Source organism: Macaca thibetana, chromosome 10 (assembly GCF_024542745.1).
Source record: "Macaca thibetana thibetana isolate TM-01 chromosome 10, ASM2454274v1, whole genome shotgun sequence".
Taxonomy (NCBI): Eukaryota; Metazoa; Chordata; class Mammalia; order Primates; family Cercopithecidae; genus Macaca; species Macaca thibetana.
This window is the reverse complement of record NC_065587.1, coordinates 25,904,321-25,925,582: the sequence shown is the minus strand read 5'-3', so window position 1 is coordinate 25,925,582 and position 21,262 is coordinate 25,904,321. Positions and strand designations below refer to the sequence as shown.

The following is a 21,262-nucleotide window of genomic DNA, read 5'->3' as shown; positions in this document are numbered from 1 at the left end:
AAACAAAAACCCATCTCTACATGAAAAAAATTTTAAAAATTAGCCAGGCACCATGGTGGATGCCTATAGTCCCAGCTACTCGGGAGGCTGAGGCAGGAGGGTTGCCCCAGCCCAGGAGTTCGAGGCTGCAGTGAACCATGATTGCGCCACTGCACTCCAGCCTCCACAACACAGCAAGACCCTGTCTCTAAAAACAAACAACAAAATAAAAATAGAGGAAGAAGGAACTAACATTGACTATATAAAGACAATTCGAAGAATAGTCTTTTGATGGAAGCTAATCTATCTACTTCTAAAAGGAAAACAGAATGACCAGGCCCATTTAAAGTGTGTTACGCAAGACATGACCTAGCTTAATGCTTTGTGAATTCTGCGGTCAACACACGCTACTGAAACCTTCCATTAGCGGCACGTTTCTCCCCAAGACTTAGCATTTCTGAAAGTGGACATCTTACCATTGGTGTGTATGTTCAGTGTAGTGAGATTTCCCCACTCAAGCCAGTGAGCAAATCTGCAACAATTCTCTCATCTGAGATCTCAGAAATACAGCAGGGAGCCAAGGACCATGTCTGGAGGTTCCTAATATATATTTGCATAATAAAAGGCTCTGAAAAGTCCTGCATTAAAAATACTGTTTAACCAAGTGATTCTTTTTTTTTTTTTTTTTTTTTTTTTTTTTTTTTTTTTTTTTTTTTTTTGAGACGGAGTCTCGCTGTGTCTCCCAGGCTGGAGTGCAGTGGCGTGATCTCGGCTCACTGCAAGCTCCGCCTCCCGGGTTCACGCCATTCTCCCGCCTCAGCCTCCCAAGTAGCTGGGACTACAGGCGCCCACCACCGTGCCCGGCTAATTTTTTGTATTTTTAGTAGAGACGGGGTTTCACCATATTAGCCAGGATAGTCTCGATCTTCTCACCTCGTGATCCACCCGCCTCGGCCTCCCAAAGTGCTGGGATTACAGGCTTGAGCCACCGCGCCCGGCCAACCAAGTGATTCTTAAATGTATAGTCTCTGGTATTCTTTTTTTTTTTTTTTTTGAGATGGAGTCTCACTCTGTCACCCGGGCTGGAGTGCAATGGTGCAATCTCAGCTCACTGCAACCTTCGCCTCCTGGGTTCAAGTGATTCTCCTCCCTCAGCCTCCCAAGTAGATGGGATTACAGGCATGCGCCAACATGCCCAGCTAATTTTTGTATTTTTAGTAGAGATGGGGTTTCACCGCGTTGGCCAGGCTGGTCTCGAACTCCTAACCTCAGGTGATCTGCCTGCCTTGGCCTCCTAAAGTGCCGGGATTACAGGCGTTGGTATTCTTTATTCATGGAGCACTCATCAACACGCCAGGTGTTGCCATGAAGAACTCTGGGAAATGTCCGGGCTGTGAATGTGAGGGGAACCTGTAACAGGGACCTTCAGTAGAGAGACAAGGTGGGACCAGCCGGCGGGGTCTAAGGTCACTTCCAAGCCCTGATACTCAGGAGATGTATCTATGAAATGTCTACTTGGACTCACCAGCCCCACAACAGATACCATTCACATGATTCTCACGTGCTTCCCAACAGACTCCTGAACACCTTAAAGAAACTGAGGCTCCGAGAGGGGCAGAAACTTGCTCCCGGGTCGCTCAGGAGGTAACTGGCAGATCTGGGATTTGATCTGGGCTTTGTCTTACTCCACAGCCTGTGTTCCTTCTGCTATGCCACCTGATCCCAGTGGGTCTCAGCCCTGGCTGCACCTTAGAATCACCTAGGAGCTTTTAAAACTCCAGCCGCCTGGACTGCATCTCAGACCAATTATGTCAGACATCTAGGAGGTGGGGCCTGGGTACTTGCATTGTTCGAGAACCTCCGTTCTCTAACAATAGTTTGCAAACTGGAAGGGTGAGAGCTTTAGTAAAGGTTTTCGAAACAATGCAAGTCCCTGCTTAGAGATTACATGTGTCTTGGTAAGTTGCACTGATTTAAAACAAGTGGGGATCCAAGAAGGGACAAATGTGTCTGTTTTCTTTGAAAAGCGTGACTTCAGTCAATTCTGGGAATCATATAACAGCACTCATAAACATCTCCCAGACAATTATCTCAGCCATCACCAGCAGCATAATCACAACAACAATGGCTAACGGGTGTTCCTAATGGCCAATGCTACGCTAAAGAGTTTCACACGCATCACCTCCTGTCATCCTTACAACAACCCTATGCGGTTATGCCCCGGCCATCCCCTTCAGAGAGGAAGACAGTGAGGCACCCAGGGGCAAAGTAACCTGCCCACAGCCACCCGGCCGGCAGATGGCAGAGCTGGGATCTGAACAGGGAACCAGGCGGCTCCCGACCTGAGATCCTTCTGTGAGGAGAAGGATGGCATCGCCCTGTTCTCAGACAGCAGAGAAAACTGTCTCCACCACAGGGCTCCTCCCTGCCCCTGCCCCACACGACAAACAAAACAGCACACACGCAACAGGCAGGCGGGCAGCCAGGGCTGAAGGTGGCCACCAGCACTGAATGGCTTCCTAGGGTGACATCAGCCTGGGCCCATGCAAATGGCCTGTGCACCTGACCAGGCCAGGGACCTGGAGAGTGACTTCATCCCTAACTCTCCCTCAGGGATGAGCAGCCCCGTGCCACCTGCCAGGCTCCAGAGGGAGAAAACCTGAACCAAAGACCCTAGTCCCCTTAGAAGCAGCAGGGACCTTGCTAGGCCCATGGGTGTGGGCACTACCTGTGAGCTGAAGAGGTACCAGGTATGTGCCGGGCACCTTATGCATCCTAAGCCCCAAACCTGTGCAAAACTCCAGTTCTGCAGAGGGTGCCACGGAGGCAGGGAGGGAAAAGGGACCTCCCCAGGCTGCAGGTGTGTCCCCTGAGCATGGCCTCAGCTCTCCAGGGCTGGAAAACACCCAGGTGGCACCCTCCTCAACACGCAGGGAAATCACCATAGGAAATGCTAACAACTCTGAGTTGGAAGCCCAGTCTCTTCCAGAGCAGTCCCGGTATGTCACTGGGCAAGGCCCCCACCCTGTTTGAAAGTCTCCTCATCTCTGACTGGGAGTGGTGGCCAGCACCACATCACCGGTTTTCCACTTCCTTTTTCATTTTTGAGCTTTACAAAAAAAAAAAAAAAAAAAAAAATCTCTTTAAGCAAAATCACATTAGTCCAATATATTAAAAACTTCAAGGAGCAACCTTGGTTTGGGGTGTGGTGGGTAAGTTATGGGAGCTGGGGCCCTGGAATCTTACCTCTGTCTTCCTGGTCACCCATGCCTTGCCCCTGACATTCAGGCCTGGGACTCTAAGCCTCTAAGCTGTGCTATTTCCCCAGGAGGGACAGGCTTAGACGGCAGGTGGGAGAGGAGCTCTCCACCCAGAGGCTGGGTCGCCTGTGCTGCAGGTACCGGGGAAGGCACAGAGCAGTGCCTGAGCTCCGAGTGGAGGCCCAGACACCAGGGAAGCAGGGAGTATAGAACTCATGTAGATGTTTACGATTCCTCACCCTTGTCTTTGACAGTGTGCCCCGCCCCTCATAGGATGGGACTTCTTTTTTTAGCAATTTGCCTGTATGGAATCTTTTCAAAGTGTTTAATTAAGTTTTCAGAGTATGACAACTCTCTTTCTCTTTGCAACTGTATCTCATACATTTATATAACAGCTAATCAGGTTATGTAATGACGATTACAAGTAGTACAATTGGCATAAAGAGGTTTGGGATCAAATACGATGGATTCTCAGTACACATTCTTTAACCCACTCATTCATTCAAGAAATGTTTATTGAGTGCCAGGTAAGAGGGGACTAAGTGGAAAGGGGCTAAGGGAACTTTATCGGGGAGATGAGAATGCCCTAGATCTTAACAGGGTGTGGCCTACACGGGTGTGTGCATTTGTCAAAACTCAAGCTATACCTTCACGATATCTGCCTTTTGCTGTATGCAAATCATACCTCCAAAATATTTATATATAACAGTTTATTTATTTATAATATTCTTATAAGATAGCAGTGAATATAATCATATTGATAATAATCGCTTATTTATTTAAAAAAAAATTTTATAGAGATCACATCTCACTCTGTTGCCCAGGCTGGTCTCAAACTCCTGGGCTCAGGCGACCCTCCTGCCTCAGCCTTCCAAAGTGCTGGGATGACAGGCATGGGCCACTGCACCCTGCCTGGTAATAAGCACTTTCAGAGCAAACTATGTGCCAGGCACTGTTCTAGGAGCGTTGTATACATCAACAGATGTATTCTTCACAACATCTCCATGACATATTGTTATTTTCTCCATCTTAGAACTAGGAAATCATTGGGCATGGTAACTTGCACCTATAATCATAGCTACTCAGGAGGCTGAGGCAGGAAGAGTGCTTGAACCCAGGAGTTTTAGCCTGAAGTGAGCCATGATCGTGTCACTGCACTCCAGCCTGGGAAACAGGGCAAGAACCTGTCTCAAAAAAAAAAAAAAAAAAAAAAAAGGAAAAGAAAGAAGGAAACTGAAGCACAAATGCCATCAAGCAAGTTGCTTAAGTCACATGCTGGTAGGTTGCAAAGCTGGGAAAAGCTGTGATTCAAACCCAGGCCTTCTGGCTCCGGAATCTGTGGTTGGTTTTCTTCTTCTTCTTTTTTTTTTTTGAGATGGAGTCTTGCTCTTGTCACCCAGGCTGGAGTGCCATGGCCTGAGTCGATCTCGACTCACTGCAACCTCTGCCTCCCGGGTTCAAGCGATTGTCCTGCCTCAGCCTCCCGAGTAGCTGGTATTACAGGCATGTGCCACCATGCCCAGCTAATTTTTGTGTTTTCAGTAGAGATGGGGTTTCGCCATGTTGGCCAGGCTGGTCTCAAACTCTCAACCTGTGATCCCCCGCCTCTGCCTCCCAAATTGCTGGGAATACAGGTATGAGCCACCGCACCCGGGCCAGAATCTGTGCTTTTAGCACTAACTAGTTTTTTTTTTGACTCTGCAAAACAGGGAGCCCGCCCCCCACCCCCGTACTGTCCTCATGGCACTCCATGCTTGGGGTAGAAACATAACAGAGGGCCTCTGACTTGGCTCCGAGGACTGACAGAACACAGATAGCAGGGAGAACAGAACCCCCAGCCTCTGCATCCAGGGCCCTGGAGCTAAGTGCGGCTGCCTCCCTTGGTCTCCATCCTCTGGAGGATTGTGAGGGTTAAGTAACTTCCAATATCAGGTATGTGAATGCACCCGGTACTGCAGCTGGCACACAGCAGGTGCTTGACGGGGGTAGGTTAGCTGCATAAATGAGCCGAAGACAGAATCCAAACCAGCTAATCAGAAGCCTTGTGTTATATTACTTCAGAAAGGATTCCAGATTCGCTCTGGGGAAGACTGCCTCACTCCAATTCCACACAGCCACATAAACGGAGATCTGTGAGTCTGGCATTGCTGTGAGAATATTCAGGTCTAAAGTAATGGCTTATGGGGGTGCACAGAGGTGGGGCTGGGGCTGGGGCTGGGGCACCCACAGAAGAGCCCCAACAGCCTGGGGGGTACCAATTAGGGGAGTGAGAACAAAACCAGATTTTCTCTGGTTGGTCATGACAAGGACTGACCACTGAGTTCTTGAGACTGGACCATAATAGACCCACAGTCTCCTGCAGTCCTCAGAGAAGGGAGACTTGCTCTCATGGACACAAGTTGCTGCTGAACAGGAAATTCAGATTTATAATCTTGAGCCTCTCCAAATCATGTTCCTGACAAGACAGCACAGCTCTGAGCCCTCATCATCCACCCAACACCTGGCTTGCAGCCAGCTAAGAGCTTGGCATCTGTTCATGCACTGGTCCATGCATTCATTCATTCATCCATCAGATACGTATTTATTTATTTTTATGAGCATGAAGAAACATTAAGGGATTGGTCTTCAAAGGGCGGTGTCCACATAGCCATCTCTACATGGAGCTCACCTAGAGCTCTTGCCGCACAAGCAGATTCTGGGGCCCTCCTCAGACCCCCAAGACACCTGCCTGGTACTCTCCTCATGGCACCAGGACCCAAGACATATCTGATGCCCATCCAAGTTTGAGTTCAATCTTCACATCTTTAGCCCTCTGTGCCTGCAAGGATATCACAACTCAAAGAAGTCAAGGCCCTTGGCCAAGGTTTTAGATGTCAGAAGTGTGGTGCTAGGATTTGAACTCAGGCCCATCTGTACCCGTCGTCTCCTCCTTCACCCCCATCCCAGTAATCGGACGCCACTGAACCACAGCAGCCGCTTCACCACAATTCAGCTCAGAAACCATTTTCAACCAATGGCACTCAGTTATTGAAAATCCATGGGGCTCCACGACCCATGAAAACATTAGGAAACTCACTAAGCAGATCTCTAATGACCTCCATTCTTTTTTCATCTCCCCCACAAAAGGACTTGTATTTACGCACAAGAAGAGAAAAAAAAAATCCAACATAGGATATGAAAAATCTCCAACTGTTCAGCCCCCAGACGTGTATAGGAATGCCTCCTACTTAACCCTTCCTAATTAGCCGTGGCTGTTAATGACACACAAATATGCTTTGATCATCAAGTAGCAACCTGGGGTGGGGTGGGGTAGGATGGGATGGGAAGAATCTTGCAAGGGGGTCAGGGAAGCCAAGTGGACACAAAGGAGGCCCGGAAGAAGACAATGGGGCTGCTGGCTCTATGCCAGGCCCACGTGTCCACCTCAATCCCTTCTAACAACTAAAACACTGGAGGATGGGGGTCACTCTGGAGAGAAAAATGGCACAGTTTGAAGAAGAGGCTTAACCCGCTTAAAACACACCAGCGGAACCTGTGCCACGGGTCTATCATTCCAGGCAGAGGGAACAGCCTGTGAAAAGCTGGGAGGAGGAAATGTTGTCGCCAAGCTGTGAGCAGCCCCGGTGGTCCAAAAGGGGAGGCCAGGCAGAGTGAAGTTACTGAGCCCCTACCATGTGCCCAGCACGCTTGTTACCATATGGAATTCTCACCACTATGAACAGTATTATGATTCCCTTTTTACAGATGGGGAAACTGAGGCTTGCTCAAAGTCTTGCTCAAAGTCACACGGCTAGTAGACAGGGGAGCATGGATTTGAATCTGAGCTGATTTTACTGTGAAGATCTTAACAGGTCATACCACAACCTCTAAAAACATATGGGGAAACTGAGGCCCATAGCCAGTGTAATGGAGAGGACACTGGTTCAAAGCTGCACAACTGGGATACACATATGCTCACTTTTCTAAAAACCCAAAGGCAGGGATGGAGTCTCGTTATTTTTAACACATCACACAGCTGACTACAGGGCTTTCTGCAAATGAGAGGAGCTCAATAAATGTCTGTGGCTCAACTCCAAAGGATGTCAAAGTTGAGAATCATCTAGCCTCCAATGCCTCAACAATGAATTTATGAACCCAAGCTCCAGTGTCTGTCATCAACTTGCTGTGTGACCTTGCATAGGTCTCTCTCCCTCTCTGGGCCTTGGCTTCCTCAGCTGTAACAACAACAACAACAACAACAACAAAAAGAGTGAACCAGAAGGATCTAGAAGTTCTGACAACCAAGGCTCAGGAACTCCTCCTTGAAGAACCATTCCGCACCAACCTCGTGTCCCTCAGCTACCTGTTTACATGGGCACCTAGGGCTCATTTAAAAACATTTATGGATAATGAAACTCTACACATCATCTGCCAGCGTGGCTACCTTTGTATGCTCTTCAAATGCAGCACCAGAGGCTCCAGAACATCCCAGGCTTTTCCTGCCAAGATGTATGCAACGTGGCTGCCACATCCAACCCTCATCCTTCCCAAAGCCGAAGGCAATTACCAAGAAGAAAAGAACAGGCTCCTAGCTACGAATTAAGGAATTACCGTTGTTAAATCATAGGTGTGCCCAGGGAAGGGCTGTTTCTAGAAATCAGGCTGGCGATGCTGGGAACGTGAGGTACTGGATAACTTCTGGCTTTAGCAGAAAGCAAATATTTGGACGTGGAGCCAGGAGACAAGGGACTGGGAATTAATAGACCGTGAAGAGTATTTCCAAACACCAGAAAATCTGCCCCGCTCTGAACCTCCCCTTTGACAGGTGATAACTAGAATGACAATAAAAGCCACTGTTTATAAAGAACTATGTGCCCTCCACCAACATCTCCTGTCATTCTCGTAACAACTCTGTGAACTGATATTGTTTGCGCCACTTTGTAGCAACAGAAAAACGCTTTATCAGAGCAGAGAGACTTGCCCAAAATTACAACAGGAATCAAAGGTTCTATTACCTAAAAGTTAGTGTATTCCAAAGGCCTACTACTAATGCTTTGGCCTTGTTCAGAATCTGTTGGGTAAGGCCACATGGTTACTTAAGGCCTGGCAGGGGTTTGAACTCACATGCCAGGTTGAGCTCTTATGATCCACATCAGTGGTTCTCAACCAGGGGTGACTTTGCCCCCTACATTCGGCAATGGCTGGAAACATTTTCAGGCATCACAACTGGGGATGGGAAGGATGGTGCTGGCATCTAGTGGGCAGAGGCCGGGGAGGCTGCTCAGCATCCTATGGTGCCCAGGACAGCTCCCAATGACAGAGAATTATCCAGCCTCGAATGTCAATGTCACCATGGTGTGAAACCCAGGTCTACACCATGGTACCTCTCAGGAAACACACCCCAGATCTCTCAATCCACTTCCTCAAATAGGAGGCACAAGAAACGAGACATCAGCAGACCTGGGCTGGAGTCCATGCTTGGCCGACTATGAACTAGGTGATTCTGGGCAAGTCACCTCTCCCCAAGTCTCAATTTTTATCATTTGCAAAACAGACATGACACAGATAACACCTACTAGATGGGGTTTCTATAAGGATTTAAGACAGTCTGCTTAGCTTAATGGCTGGCACATGGTCAATGCTTAAAATATGTTACTCTTTAAGCCTTAATTTCCCCATCTGTAAAATGGGACAATAACCTCTGCGCCTTGATGTGGCCCTCCAGTTTTGTCCTCTGAAATTTTTACAAAGAAGTCATATCTTCCCAGACGGCCTAGCTGCTCGATGCGAACAACCTGGAGAGGCGGCTGCTATAGACGGCCCCTGGACCAGCAGCTAACTTTGCATGAATACAAAATCGATGGTCAGGCGCAGTGGCTTACGCCTGTAATCCCAGCACTTTGGGAGGCTGATGCAGGAGGACTGCTTGAGCCCAGAAGTTCGAGACCACCCTGGGTAACATAGTGAGACCTCCATCTCTACAAAAGCTGCAAATTTAGCCAGGTATGATGACACATGCCTGTAGTCCCAGCTACTGGGGAGGCTGAGGTGGGAGGATTGTTTGAGCCAGGGAGGTCGAGGCTACAGTGAGCTATGATCACAATGCTGCACTCCAGCCTGGGTGACAGAGTGAGACCCTCTCTCAAAACAAACAAACACTTGGTGTTAAGTGTCTGAGAGCTGGCAGTTTGTTACTGCACCATAACATACTCTCATCTGACTAATGTGTCAAGGTTATAAGGATAGCAACTGTGCCTGGCATTTATTATGCACCTCCTAGGTTCCAGGCATCGTGCTGGGTACTTCACAAGGCATCTGAGGCTCGCAGAATTAAAGTCACCTGTCTGAGGTCCCATAGCTAGCTAGTAGCAAAGCTGGGATTCAAACTAAGAACTGTCTGAAGGGAGAGCCAAGCTCTGAACTGTATTCAGCTAATTCTACCTGCACCCCTCTTTTCTTGCCATCAGGAAAGGGCAGCAGAAGATACCAAATCTATGCTTAGAAAACAAAAGTCAGAAGTGTTCACAAACTCTGCAATTTTAAATTCTTAGTAATAAGGTATGCTTCAGACCCTCCTTCCAAGGGAGCAGGACAATCTGACAGGACTTCTCTGGACTAGAAATTGATGCTGGAGAAAAGCCACCATGCTCTCGTATCTCTGCATACAGGTTGCCGCTGTTTATGGCCCAGCTCTTACAATGAATGTTTGATGAGTTAAGTCGGGTAATGAGCACTTAGAATCCAAGAAACAAATTCCATCCCAAGCCGGGAGATTCATGCCAAATCCTAAAACGGTGATCCGCTCAGAAGCCCCGGGCACCCTGACCCCGGCCTCCTTTATGGGCAAGAACACATGAGACAAGAAAGGCATCCACTGGGAATACCAACACCTACCACATTACAGACCATGGGCAGGTCTTCCTACCTCAATTTACTCATCTGCAAGACAAGGGATTAAATAATACTCCCTGGCCATCCTCGGACTATTTCCACAAGCATAAGTGAGAAGAAATGTGTACTAGTTATCTCTGGCTGTGTAACAAATAGCCCTACAACTCAGTGGGCTGAAACAACAAACAAACATTTATTATCTCACACAGTTTCTGGAAGCCAGGGATCTAGGAAGGATTTCAGTGAATGGTCCTGGCTCAGGGTATCTCATGAGTTTGGAGTCAAGCTGTTGCCCAGAGGTGCCATTTCACCTGCAGGCTAGAAGATCTGCTTCTAAGCTCACCCGTGTGCCTGTTGGCAGATTTCAGTTCCTTGCTGGTGGTGGACAGAAGGCTTCAGTTCCTCACCATATGGGCCTCTCTACAGGGCTGCTTGAGGGTCCTCAAGACACAGCAGCTTTCCCCAGAGTGAATGCTCCAAGAAAGGGAGGGAGTGACCAAGAGGGAAGCTGCAGTGTCTTTTGAAACCTCATCTCAGCTGGGTGCGGTGGCTCACGCCTGTAATCCCAGCACTTTGGGACGCTGAGGCAGGCGGATCACAAGGTCAGGAGATCGAGACCATCCTGATTAACATGGTGAAACTCTGTCTCTACTAAAAATACAAAAAATTAGCTGGGCATGGTGGTGGGTGCCTGTAGTCCCAGCTACTCGGGAGGCTGAGGCAGGAGAATCACTTGAACCTGGGAGGCGGAGGTTGCAGTGAGCCAAGATCACGCCACTGCACTCCAGCCTAGGCAACAGAGTGAGACTCTATCTCAAAAAAAAAAAAAAAAAAAAATCCCTCATCTCAGAAGTAACGCCATATATTCTGTGGGTCACACTGACCAACCCAGTACAGCATGGAAGGGGACTTCACAACAGTGTGAATAACTGAAGGCAAGAGACACTGCGGGGGCCACCTTAGAGGCTGTCTATCATGTTTGACTGCAACTTGCCAACTATTCAGTTCTGATCAAATTACCATGGTGACGATAATGACTGTTCACTGAGATCCTACTGATACAGGACAGGCCAAGTGGGGCTCAGCCCAAGAGGGTTCTTGGCTTTGCCTAAGAAAGAATTCAAGGGCAAGCTGGAGATGGAAGAAAACAGCTTTACTGACGTGGCGGTGCTACGGTTCCGTGGCGGTGCTACGGTTCCATAGGCAGCTGAGGGCAGTTTTGGAGTCACATTTATACCCACTTCTAATAACATGTAGACTAAGGGACAGTTTATGCAGAAATCTCCAGGGAAGGGGTAGTCACTTTTGGGTCACTCGGTCATTGTCATGGAAAGGGACAGTAACTCCCAGGTGTTACCATGGCAATGGTAAGCTGACATGTCACACTGGTGAGCATGACTGATTGGAAAGCTGCTTCTGTTTTAGCTAGTCCTCAATTTGGTCCGGCGCCTGAGCCCCACCTCTGGAGTCAAGTCCCGCTTCCTACCTCATTATTATGCACCAAGCCTTGCGCTGCAGCTCCACACACTGCGATTGTGGAGGGAATAATATTATTGGCCCCATTTTACAGAAGAGGAAACTGAGGCTTTAAAAAGGTACGAAAACTCCCCAAAGCCACATAGCAAGGAAGACGTAGAACCAGGATTCAAACTCACAGCTCTCAGATCCCACAATTCACTCTCTTAACCAACGGCGTATACTGGAGCTGGCTTGTCCTGGCCCCCCAGGGACAACTGCAATTTTCAGGAGCCAGGTATTAAACACAGCCATTACTGAAGATTAAATGATCTAAACTTACAATTAAAGAAATCACATTAAAAGCAAAGGTAATAAATATTCACATCTCATCACTTCCTAATTACTTTGCCACATTTTATTATTTTCCATGGGCTTGCGGTCACTTATGTCTATTATATCTGTGTGGTAAAAATACTAAAGAGCAGTAATCTACTGCCCATCTTTCCCCAACTTTGTGTTTAGTGACAACTAGTTAGAAGCTTACAATTGGCTATGGTGGGAGTATTTATACCACCAAACTGGGCAAATGCTACCAATCAAAGCTTTTTCCCCAAGAAGACTGGGTTGTTAAACATTTTACCAGCACACCATTATAATTAATCTAATACATGATTTCTCTTGTAAGGGCTTCTCTTGCTAAAGACTCCATTCTTTTTTTTTTTTTTTTTTGAGACGGAGTCTCGCTCTGTCACCCAGGCTGGAGTGCAGTGGCGCGATCTCGGCTCACTGCAAGCTCCACCTCCCGGGTTCACGCCATTCTCCTGCCTCAGCCTCAGGAGTACCTGGGACTACAGGCGCCCGCCACCATGCCTGGCTAATTTTTTGTATTTTTAGTAAAGACAGGGTTTCACCATGTTAGCCAGGATGGTCTCGATCTACTGACCTCGTGATCCACCCGCCTCGGCCTCCCAAAGTGCTGGGACTACAGGCGTGAGCCACCGCGCCCGGCCAACTACAGACTCCATTCTTCATGAAATCTGAAAACATAACACTCCCTGTGATGTGTATCAATCCAGATTTCCTTCCTGAAATTTCTGACTTCCTGATGAGGAAGCAAGAAGCATTTGTCTGAACAAAACATCTGAGATTAGAAAACAGGGAGAGGGAGAGAAAAGTGAGAGTACCAACGGGGTCTTCTGATCACAGAAAGGAACGTGAGCTTACTTAAACCTCGGGGACCTCTCAGAAATCCAGACGAAGAAGTACACACGCAGGCCCCGCCCCTGCAGGGTCACTCCTGATAGCCCAGGACGGGAAATGACCCAAATGTCCAGCCAGACAGGTTAATAAATTACGGACCATACAAATGTTGCAAGGGCATTAAAAGTGTCACAAAGACATATAAAATTTTCACATCTTTTAAAGGATATAAAGAGACAGAGGGTTGGCAATTTTGTTTGGAAGAGGGGGGAAAAAAGACAAGGAAATGCATTCCAATGCTAGGAGTGGTTTTCATCAATGTGATGTTAGGAGAATGGGTGGGTTTTGTTTTCTTTACGTTTTTCTGTATGTTCCAAGTATATATTGAACACATCCTATTTTTTTGGTTGGGGAGAGAGGAAAGGAGATTAACATTATTTAAACAAAAGCAGATCCCTGTGGAGCACCCGAGCCCTCTGTTCTGCCCCTCCATTCACTCCAGGTCTCTCCCAGAGGCACCTACTCTGAGACCCAGCCTTTGGCCCGGGCTAGATCTATAAAGGAACCATTGTTCTCTGGGTGACATCATTCTGCTGCCAGGAGGGCGAAAGGAGACCTGAAATTGGGTGAGGCCAGCCCAAAAGAAAGCAGTCTGTCCTGCCTGTCTGGCGACACTGTAGCAGAGAATGAAGTGACATCATGCTGGCCTTTGGGGCTGGGTTTAAGTCTAACCCCTCGAATCCACACCCCAAGGTGCAGCCCGAGACCAGGGCACCTGGCAGGGCTCTGGACATGAGGTAGCAGGTGGCAATCGGCAGTCAGCAAAGGCAGCTGGAGATGGAGGAAGGGTGCACAGTAGCTGGACCCCAGTCCTTTGAAGCCCAGATCTCCAGGAGAAATGTATTAATAACAACCTGTGCCTGGCACACAGCAGGCACTCAGTAAGTGGTAGCTAGAGTTGTTATTCTGCTCTTCTCTTCCAACACTCCACACAGAGGCACAGATCTGATCATAGCTCTCCCTTGCGCAGTACCCTCCAACGCTAAAATCTAACATCCTATCAGAGCTCCCCTCCCTGGCCCTACCTGCTCTGGCCCCTGGCCCACCTCTCTGAGCTCACTTCTACCCTCTCCCACTGACTTGTGCTGCTCCAGCCGCTCTGGGCTCCTTGCTGCACCTCAAACACACCGGGCACGAACCTGCCTCAGGGCCTTTGCACTGCTTTTCCTGCTGTCCCCATGTCCCTCCAAACTTTCTGGGGCTCATCCCCTCATTCATGCAGGTCTCTGCTCCAATGTCACCTCCTGAGAAGACTTTCCTGACCACTCTTCCTAAAATCCACTCCCATGGGTCCCCATGCCCTGTTACATTTTCTTCAGAGCCCTCACCATTATCTGAGAGTACTTTCTTTGTTCATTCATTGGTTTACTTAGTTGTTTAATGTGTCTCCCGGCTCCTATGAGTCCCGTGAGGGCAAAGGCCCTGCCTGTTTCTTGCTCTACCGAGCACCGTATCTGATACAAAAGAGGTACTCAATTAAAAGTTCCTAATGAATGAGTGACTGGTTTTTATTATCATTATACTTCAGATTTTCCATCCTGCCCTCTACAGGGAAAGAACTCCAGACCTCCCTGGACTAGAATCCTGGCATCAACTCTGAGATCATTCAGGATGGTGTGGCCATACACTTGTCATCTCTTAGGAGGTGTACACCGGGGCTGTGTCACTTATCCTCTCCAGGCCTCAGTTTACCCATGTATAATATGGAGATGGTGTCCCAGGGTGGATATAAGAATGAACGACAGTGGATTTCTGGAAGGCAGATACTCTGTGAGCTCCTAGCCACTGTTTCGGGTACTGGCAATATCAAGGTGAACCAGGACAGCCAAAGCCCTGGCCCTCGTGGACCTTACCTCCTAGTGGAGGAGTCAGAGAATAAACCAGGGAACAAGTGAAATGAAATAAGTACAGACTGAGATAGGTCCCAGGAAGAAATGAAGAAGGATGGGTGCAGGGAAATGCAGAGGGTTCACCACAGCCTGGAACATCGGGAAGCCTCTCTGCAGAGGTGAAGAGAGGGCAAGGGCATTTCAGGCAGAGGGAATGGTGATGGCAAAGTCCTGAGGTCTGGAAGGAGCAGGGGGTAACTGGCGAAGAGCAGGAGGTCAGAGTGGCAAGGGCAGAGTGGGCATAAAGGACAGAGGTAGAGCTGATGTCAGCAGGGAGGCGGGGCCAGGTCGCACAGGAAAACTGGGCATCTAAGTCTGGAGTGAGGCAGGGGAATGACTTGATCTCTTGGGCTGTTGGGGAGAGAATGGACTGGATGGGAGGGGCCACAATGTAAGCTGTGGGGAGTGTGTGGAGAGTTGAACAGTGGCCCCTAAAAGGATATGTCGGCTGGACGCAGTGGCTCACGTCTGTAATCCCAGCACTTTGGGAGGCTGAAGTAGGTAGATCCCTTGAGACTAGCTTGGGCAACAAGGTAAAACTCTGTCTCTATTAAAAATACAAAAAAGGCCGGGCGCGGTGGCTCAAGCCTGTAATCCCAGCACTTTGGGAGGCCGAGACGGGCGGATCATGAGGTCAGGAGATCGATACCATCCTGGCTAACCCGGTGAAACCCCGTCTCTAGTAAAAAAATACAAAAAAATAGCCGGGCGAGGTGGCGAGCGTCTGTAGTCCCAGCTACTCGGGAGGCTGAGGCAGGAGAATGGCGTAAACCTGGGAGGCGGAGCTTGCAGTGAGCCGAGATCCGGCCACTGCACTCCAGGCTGGGTGACAGAGCGAGACTCCGTCTCAAAAAAAAATAAAAAATAAAAAATAAAAATAAAAATACAAAAAAATTAGCTAGGTGTGGTGGTGTACACCTGTAGTCCCAGCTACTTGGGAGGTTGAGGTGAGAGGGTCACCTGAGCCTGGGAAGTTGAGGCTGTAGTGAGCCGTGATTGCACCAGTACACTCCAGCCTGAGTGACAGGAGGCCCTGTCTCAAACAAAAAACAAAAAACAAAAGTTATGTTTGCATCCTAGCCCCCAGAAACTGCAAATGTGACCTCACTTGGAAAAAGGGCCTTTGCAGATGAAATGAAGTTGCAGGTCTCCAGATGAGATTATCCTAGATAATCCAGGAGGCTCCTATGTTCAGGCACAAGTGTCCTCATCAGAGAGACAGGAGAGGAGGCGACAGAGGAGATAGTGACATGAAGAGAGAGGCAGAGATTGGGGTGGCATGGCCACAAGTCAAAGAATGCCTGGAGCCACCAGAAGCTGGAAGAGGTGAAAAAAAAAAAAAAAAAAAAAAAAAAAAAAAAAGATGCTTCCCTAAAGCCTCTGGAGGGAGGAGTCAACTGCTGACTTTTTTTTTTTTTTTTTTTTTTTGAGACAAAGTTTCACTCTTGTTGCCCAGGCTGGAGTGCAATGGCGCCATCTCGGCTCACCGCAACCTCCGCCTCCTGGATTCAAGCAATTCACCTGCCTCAGCCTCCTGAGTAGCTGGGATTACAGGCATGCGCCACCACACCCAACTAGTTTTGTATTTTAAGTAGAGACGGGGTTTCGCCATGTTGGCCAGGCTGGTCTCAAACTCCTGACCTCAGGTGATCCGCCCGCCTTGGCCTTCCAAAGTGCTGGGATTACAGGCGTGAGCCACCACACCCGGCCGACTGCTGACATTTTGATTTTGGACTTCTGGACTCCAGAACTGTGAGAGATGAAGTTATGTTACTTTAAGCCACCACGTTTGTGATAATTTGTTACAGAGCCAGAGGACCCCAGTACAGAGAGAACACTGATGGAGATGGGGATGAAATGGGGCTTCCAAAGGCAGGAGTCCTATACATCCTTTCCTTTCAATTCTCCCCCACTTGCTAAAGCTGTGTGTGTGTGTGTGTGTGTGTGTGTGTGTGTGTGTGTGTGTGTGTGTGTGTGTGTTTGGTGGGGGGAGATGCTGAGCCCTGCTGAATATTTTAAGCCTCCATTCCAGTCCATAATTAACACAGAAGCAAATACTCCCACTCAGCCTTGGGCTGGAGGACTGAATGCTCAGCTCTGGGGCCGACGTTTAATAGTGAATCCCCAGTGCAGGGCGTGGTCATGCTCCCAGCAAGGCCGACACATGCTGGATGGAGTCCCCACTTCACAGATCCCCAGCTGTGTGGCCCCAGGCCTGTGACTTCCCCTCTCTGTACTTCAGATTTCTCCATTCGCAAAGTATGGTGCTATACCCATAGGGGCAGCTGTGTGGTTCCCGGCAAGTAGGAGAGGCTCAATGGATGTGGGATCCCTGCCCTCCTCCCCATATTTAAGTCATTGGGAGAATACCCCAGCTACAATTGTTGTGCCCCACACCACATTATATACAGCAGTGTTCTCAAACCTGGATGGGGGCTGAGAGGGGCATTGTGATTCGGCCCCAAAGGGACTTGGCAATGCCTGGAGATATTTTTGGTTGTCACAACTGTGGGATGCTACTGGCTTCTAGTGGGTAGGAACCAGGGAAAAGCTTACAATGCACAGACTCTACCCCTTACCCCCACAGCCATAAAGAATTATGTAGCCCAAGATATCATTAGAGCTGAGGCTGAGAAACTCTGATATACAGCAATAGTTTGAGGTTACAGACCCTTGATATTTTAAGGTAGTTCCCTCATTTGCAGCACATATATGACACATTTACATTCTGATGTGTTTTGTTATCAGCCTCACTAGAAGACAGCTCTGTGAAGGCAGGAGTTTTGTCTCTTTCGCTCACAGCTATTTCTCCTGCACCAGGGTTGTGGTAGGTACTCAGTAAATACTGGTGGAGGGGGCCAGGTGTGGTGGCTCACACCTGTAATCCCAGCAGTTTGGGAGGCCGAGGTGGGTGGATCACCTGAGGCCGGAGTTTGAGACCAGCCTGGGCAACACAGTGAAACTCTGTCTCTACTGAAAATACAAAAATTAGCCGGGCGTGGTGGTGGGTGCCTGTAGTCCCAGCTACTCAGAAGGCTGAGGCAGAAGAATTGCTTGAACCGGGGAGGCGGAGGTTGCGGTGAGCCAAAACTACACCACTGCACTCCGGCCCAGGCAACAGAGTACATACATACATGCATACATATATACATACATACATACTGGTGGAGGGGGCGGGGTACAGTGGCTCATGCTTGCAATCCCTGCACTTTGGGAGGCTGAGGTGGGAGGATCACTTGAGGCCAGGAGCTCAAGACCAGCCTGGGCGACAGAGCAGGATCCTGTTGCTACACAGAAGAAAAAAAAATGGCTGGGTGTGGTGGCACAAACCTGTAGTCCCAGCTACTCCAGAGACAAAAGGATGGCTTGAACCCAGAGGATAGAGGCTGTGGTGATCTAGGATCATGCCACTGCACTCCAGCCCCAGTGACAGGGCAAGACCTTGTCTTCAAAATAAATAAATAAAAATAGGCTGGGCGCAGTGGCTCACGCCTATAATCCTAGCACTTTAGGAGGCTGAAGCAGGCAGATCACTTGAGGTCAGGAGTTGGAGACCAGCCTGGTCATCATGGTGAAACCCTGTCTCTACCAAAAATACAAAAATTAGCCAGTGTGGTGGTGGGCGCCTGTAATCCCAGCTACTGGGGAGGCTGAGGCAGGAGAATCACTTGAACCTGGGAGGCAGAGGTTGCAGTGAGCCGAGATTGTGCCACTGCACTCCAGCCTGGGTGACAAACTGAGGTTCTGTCTCTAAATAAATAAATAAATAAATAAAAATACTGGTTGAAAGAAAAAAATGAGTGAATTAATGAAGACACACAAATTATATGCACCTGATGCTTAGCATGGAGCCCTGCACACAGTAAATACAAATACAGGTCGATTAGGTTCTTACTCTGCTTCCCTAAGGCACCAGTCTAGCCTTCTAGGAAGGTAGGACTCACGTTACAGTCTGAGCCCCCCAAAAGGCAACGTGGAAAGAACATTTATTCAGCACCTCCTGCATGCCAGGACTGTGCTGGCTCTTAGTCTACTCTGTCCCACTGAACCACCCACCAGACAAGTCCCGGCTGAATCTCCATGTTTCAGATGAGGGCACTGAGGCTGAAAGAGGTGATTTAAGTTGCCCAGGGTCACTCAGTTTGCACGTGGTGGTGAGTTGAGACTCAGGCCCAAGTCTGTCTGACTCCAAAGCCCTCTTGGGGCGGCACCCCGTGGCCTCAGACACCCCCCCACCTCCCACTTTTATTGCAGTCTTGGCCCCTGTGCCATTGCCATTGTTCCTGGGTTCTGGAATTTTCTGTCTGGCCTCTAACTGGAGTCCACCTTGTCTCCTCGGCTAAACCTGGCGTACCAGGCATGTTTCTCAGGCTCACACGGGACTGCAGCACAAACGTGCCTCTTCCTGCCTTTGTGGCTCAGAGACAAAGCATTTGTTTTCCCTCTTTCCCCCTTTTATCCCTTGGACACAGAGGCAGACAGGCCATTAGCAAATTACTTCAAGGCTGGCTTTAGAAAACATTTCAGGGCACGCCTTTGAGGGTTGTTTTATGCCCGCAATAGATTCTTCTACACTGCTCTGAGTAAATACAAGCCGGAGGCAGGAACCAGGATGAAATGAATGGATTATTTAGATAAATCACGTACAAGGTCGGAAAGACTAAAATCCTGCCCCCTCCCAGCCCCAGCCACGGATACTGCTGTTGTCCCAAACTCTTAAGTCATTGTCTGTGGCTTTAAAAAGTTTCTTCCCATAAAATGAATATTTAAGTGAAGTCCCTGAGTAAAAAGGGCGTATGTGGGTTTTCCACCTCATTGAAAATCTTTGAAGGGACGGTTTGAGAGGAAAGGTTTGGTTGCTGCAAGAACTAATTTTTAAGCACCACAAGCTAAGAACAGCCACGCCCACCACGCATTTACCAGCACATCAATGCACGATCATCCCCATTTCACAGAGGAGGAAATCAAGGCACAGAGAGGGAAGGAGTCTGCCCAAGGTCACACAGCTGGGACGCGGCACAGCCAGGACTCAACCCCAGGCAGGGGGTCCCTGGCCTTGCGTTTCGTTGACTTCTCTTCAAGACTGCACGTGTTCCTATCCCAACTCTGCCTTTATCCTGCTCAGGCAGTGTCTAGGCAAGCAACAGAGAGAGGGCACTCACAAGTGTGCAGCTACTGTGTGCCTGGCACTGTGCCGGGGGCTTGCTTCAATCTCATACCTAGCACTTGGTTCTCCTCATTGGACACAGGAAGAAACTGAGGCTTAAGAATGGGTCAGGGCTCCTCAGCCAGGAGTCTGATTCAAGCTGTCAAGGCCAAGGCCAGCTGGTGCCTGCCACACAGTAGTGTGGCTACATGGGAAGGAGCCTGAAGCTTGAATGTATTTAGCATGTATTTACACTCTTGGTGGCATCCCAATGCAACAGAGAATGGCTCTGCACCACCCAACTTCATTTATTCAACCAGCTGGAGAGGCAGCTGCTCCGGTGGCACCAACCTGTAACACAGGAAGAGGCCTAGGGGATTCAGGCCAATGCCCATGGTCACACCACTCCCCAGGGTGGAGAAAGAGGGATACCAACAGAGCCTGCCTGTCACCAACCCCCTACCCTGAGAGAGAACAGGACTTACAGAGAAACCAACAGAGACAGAGCAAGGCAGAGAGACACATCACAGAGACAGAGATACACACAGAGGGAGACAGAATGAATGAGGGGCCTTCTTTCCCTGTGCCAAGTCACACCTTTCAGAGGTTGGGGAATCTGTCTCGTAAATTTAAGCCCCACTAATTTGTCCAAGGCCACAAAGGAGCACAGACCCACTGTGAAGGAGACGTCCTGTGAACGAGACACATGTCATGCCCAAGTGCTCGGCTCCTGCCTTGCATTTGCACTTGCCTGCTCCAGCTGCTGTGTGGCCTGGGGTGAGTCACCACACCTCTGGGCCAGCAGAGGGGATACTGAGCCCCTGCACCTGGCAGGGCAGCTGTGAGCCCTGCCACCTCGTGTGAAAGGAGGGCCAGCTCAGGGCTCCTCCCTACATGCTGAGTCCCTTAATGACTACAGCACTCCTGGCTAGGAGGAACCCAGAAAAAGGGGCTGGCTTAGCCCTTCGCCTGTCCTCAGGTGCTCCCACAAACTGGGCCAACAGTCAGGTGGTAGAAGTCTCCTATGTGAAAATGGCAGGCCCTCTCTTTAGGCTCACGCTTGGTCAGTGATGTGGGCAGCCCTGAAGTAATCGGGAGGGTCTGGGGAGAACATCTGCCGGGAGCTGGACTGGAAAGAGCCGTGAATGGGGAGGTCAGAGCCTGGGGTTCCAGACCTGGCTCTGCCACTCGCTCACTGTGCTTCCCCATGGTAGGCACTTTCGCTCTCTGGGCCCAATCCCACCTCTCCGAATCACCATAAGGACCTTATGATTGTTTCTGCACTGTCCCCCAGCAGGACACAGGCCGAGGTTTTCATCATTAGCTGTCATTCCACCCTGCTGTCCCAATCCAAGCCCTCCTGAGTCTGCCTGAGTAAGAAATAAAGGCCTGCCGCCCTG

General features: G+C 49.2%; 1 protein-coding gene across 4 annotated transcripts in view; it reads right to left on the bottom strand.

The window, feature by feature from the left end:
• KIAA1671 (KIAA1671 ortholog) overlaps positions 1–21,262 on the bottom strand; it is a 254,841-nt gene that overhangs the window by 64,351 nt on the left and 169,228 nt on the right. The gene's annotated exons all lie outside the window — the stretch shown is intronic.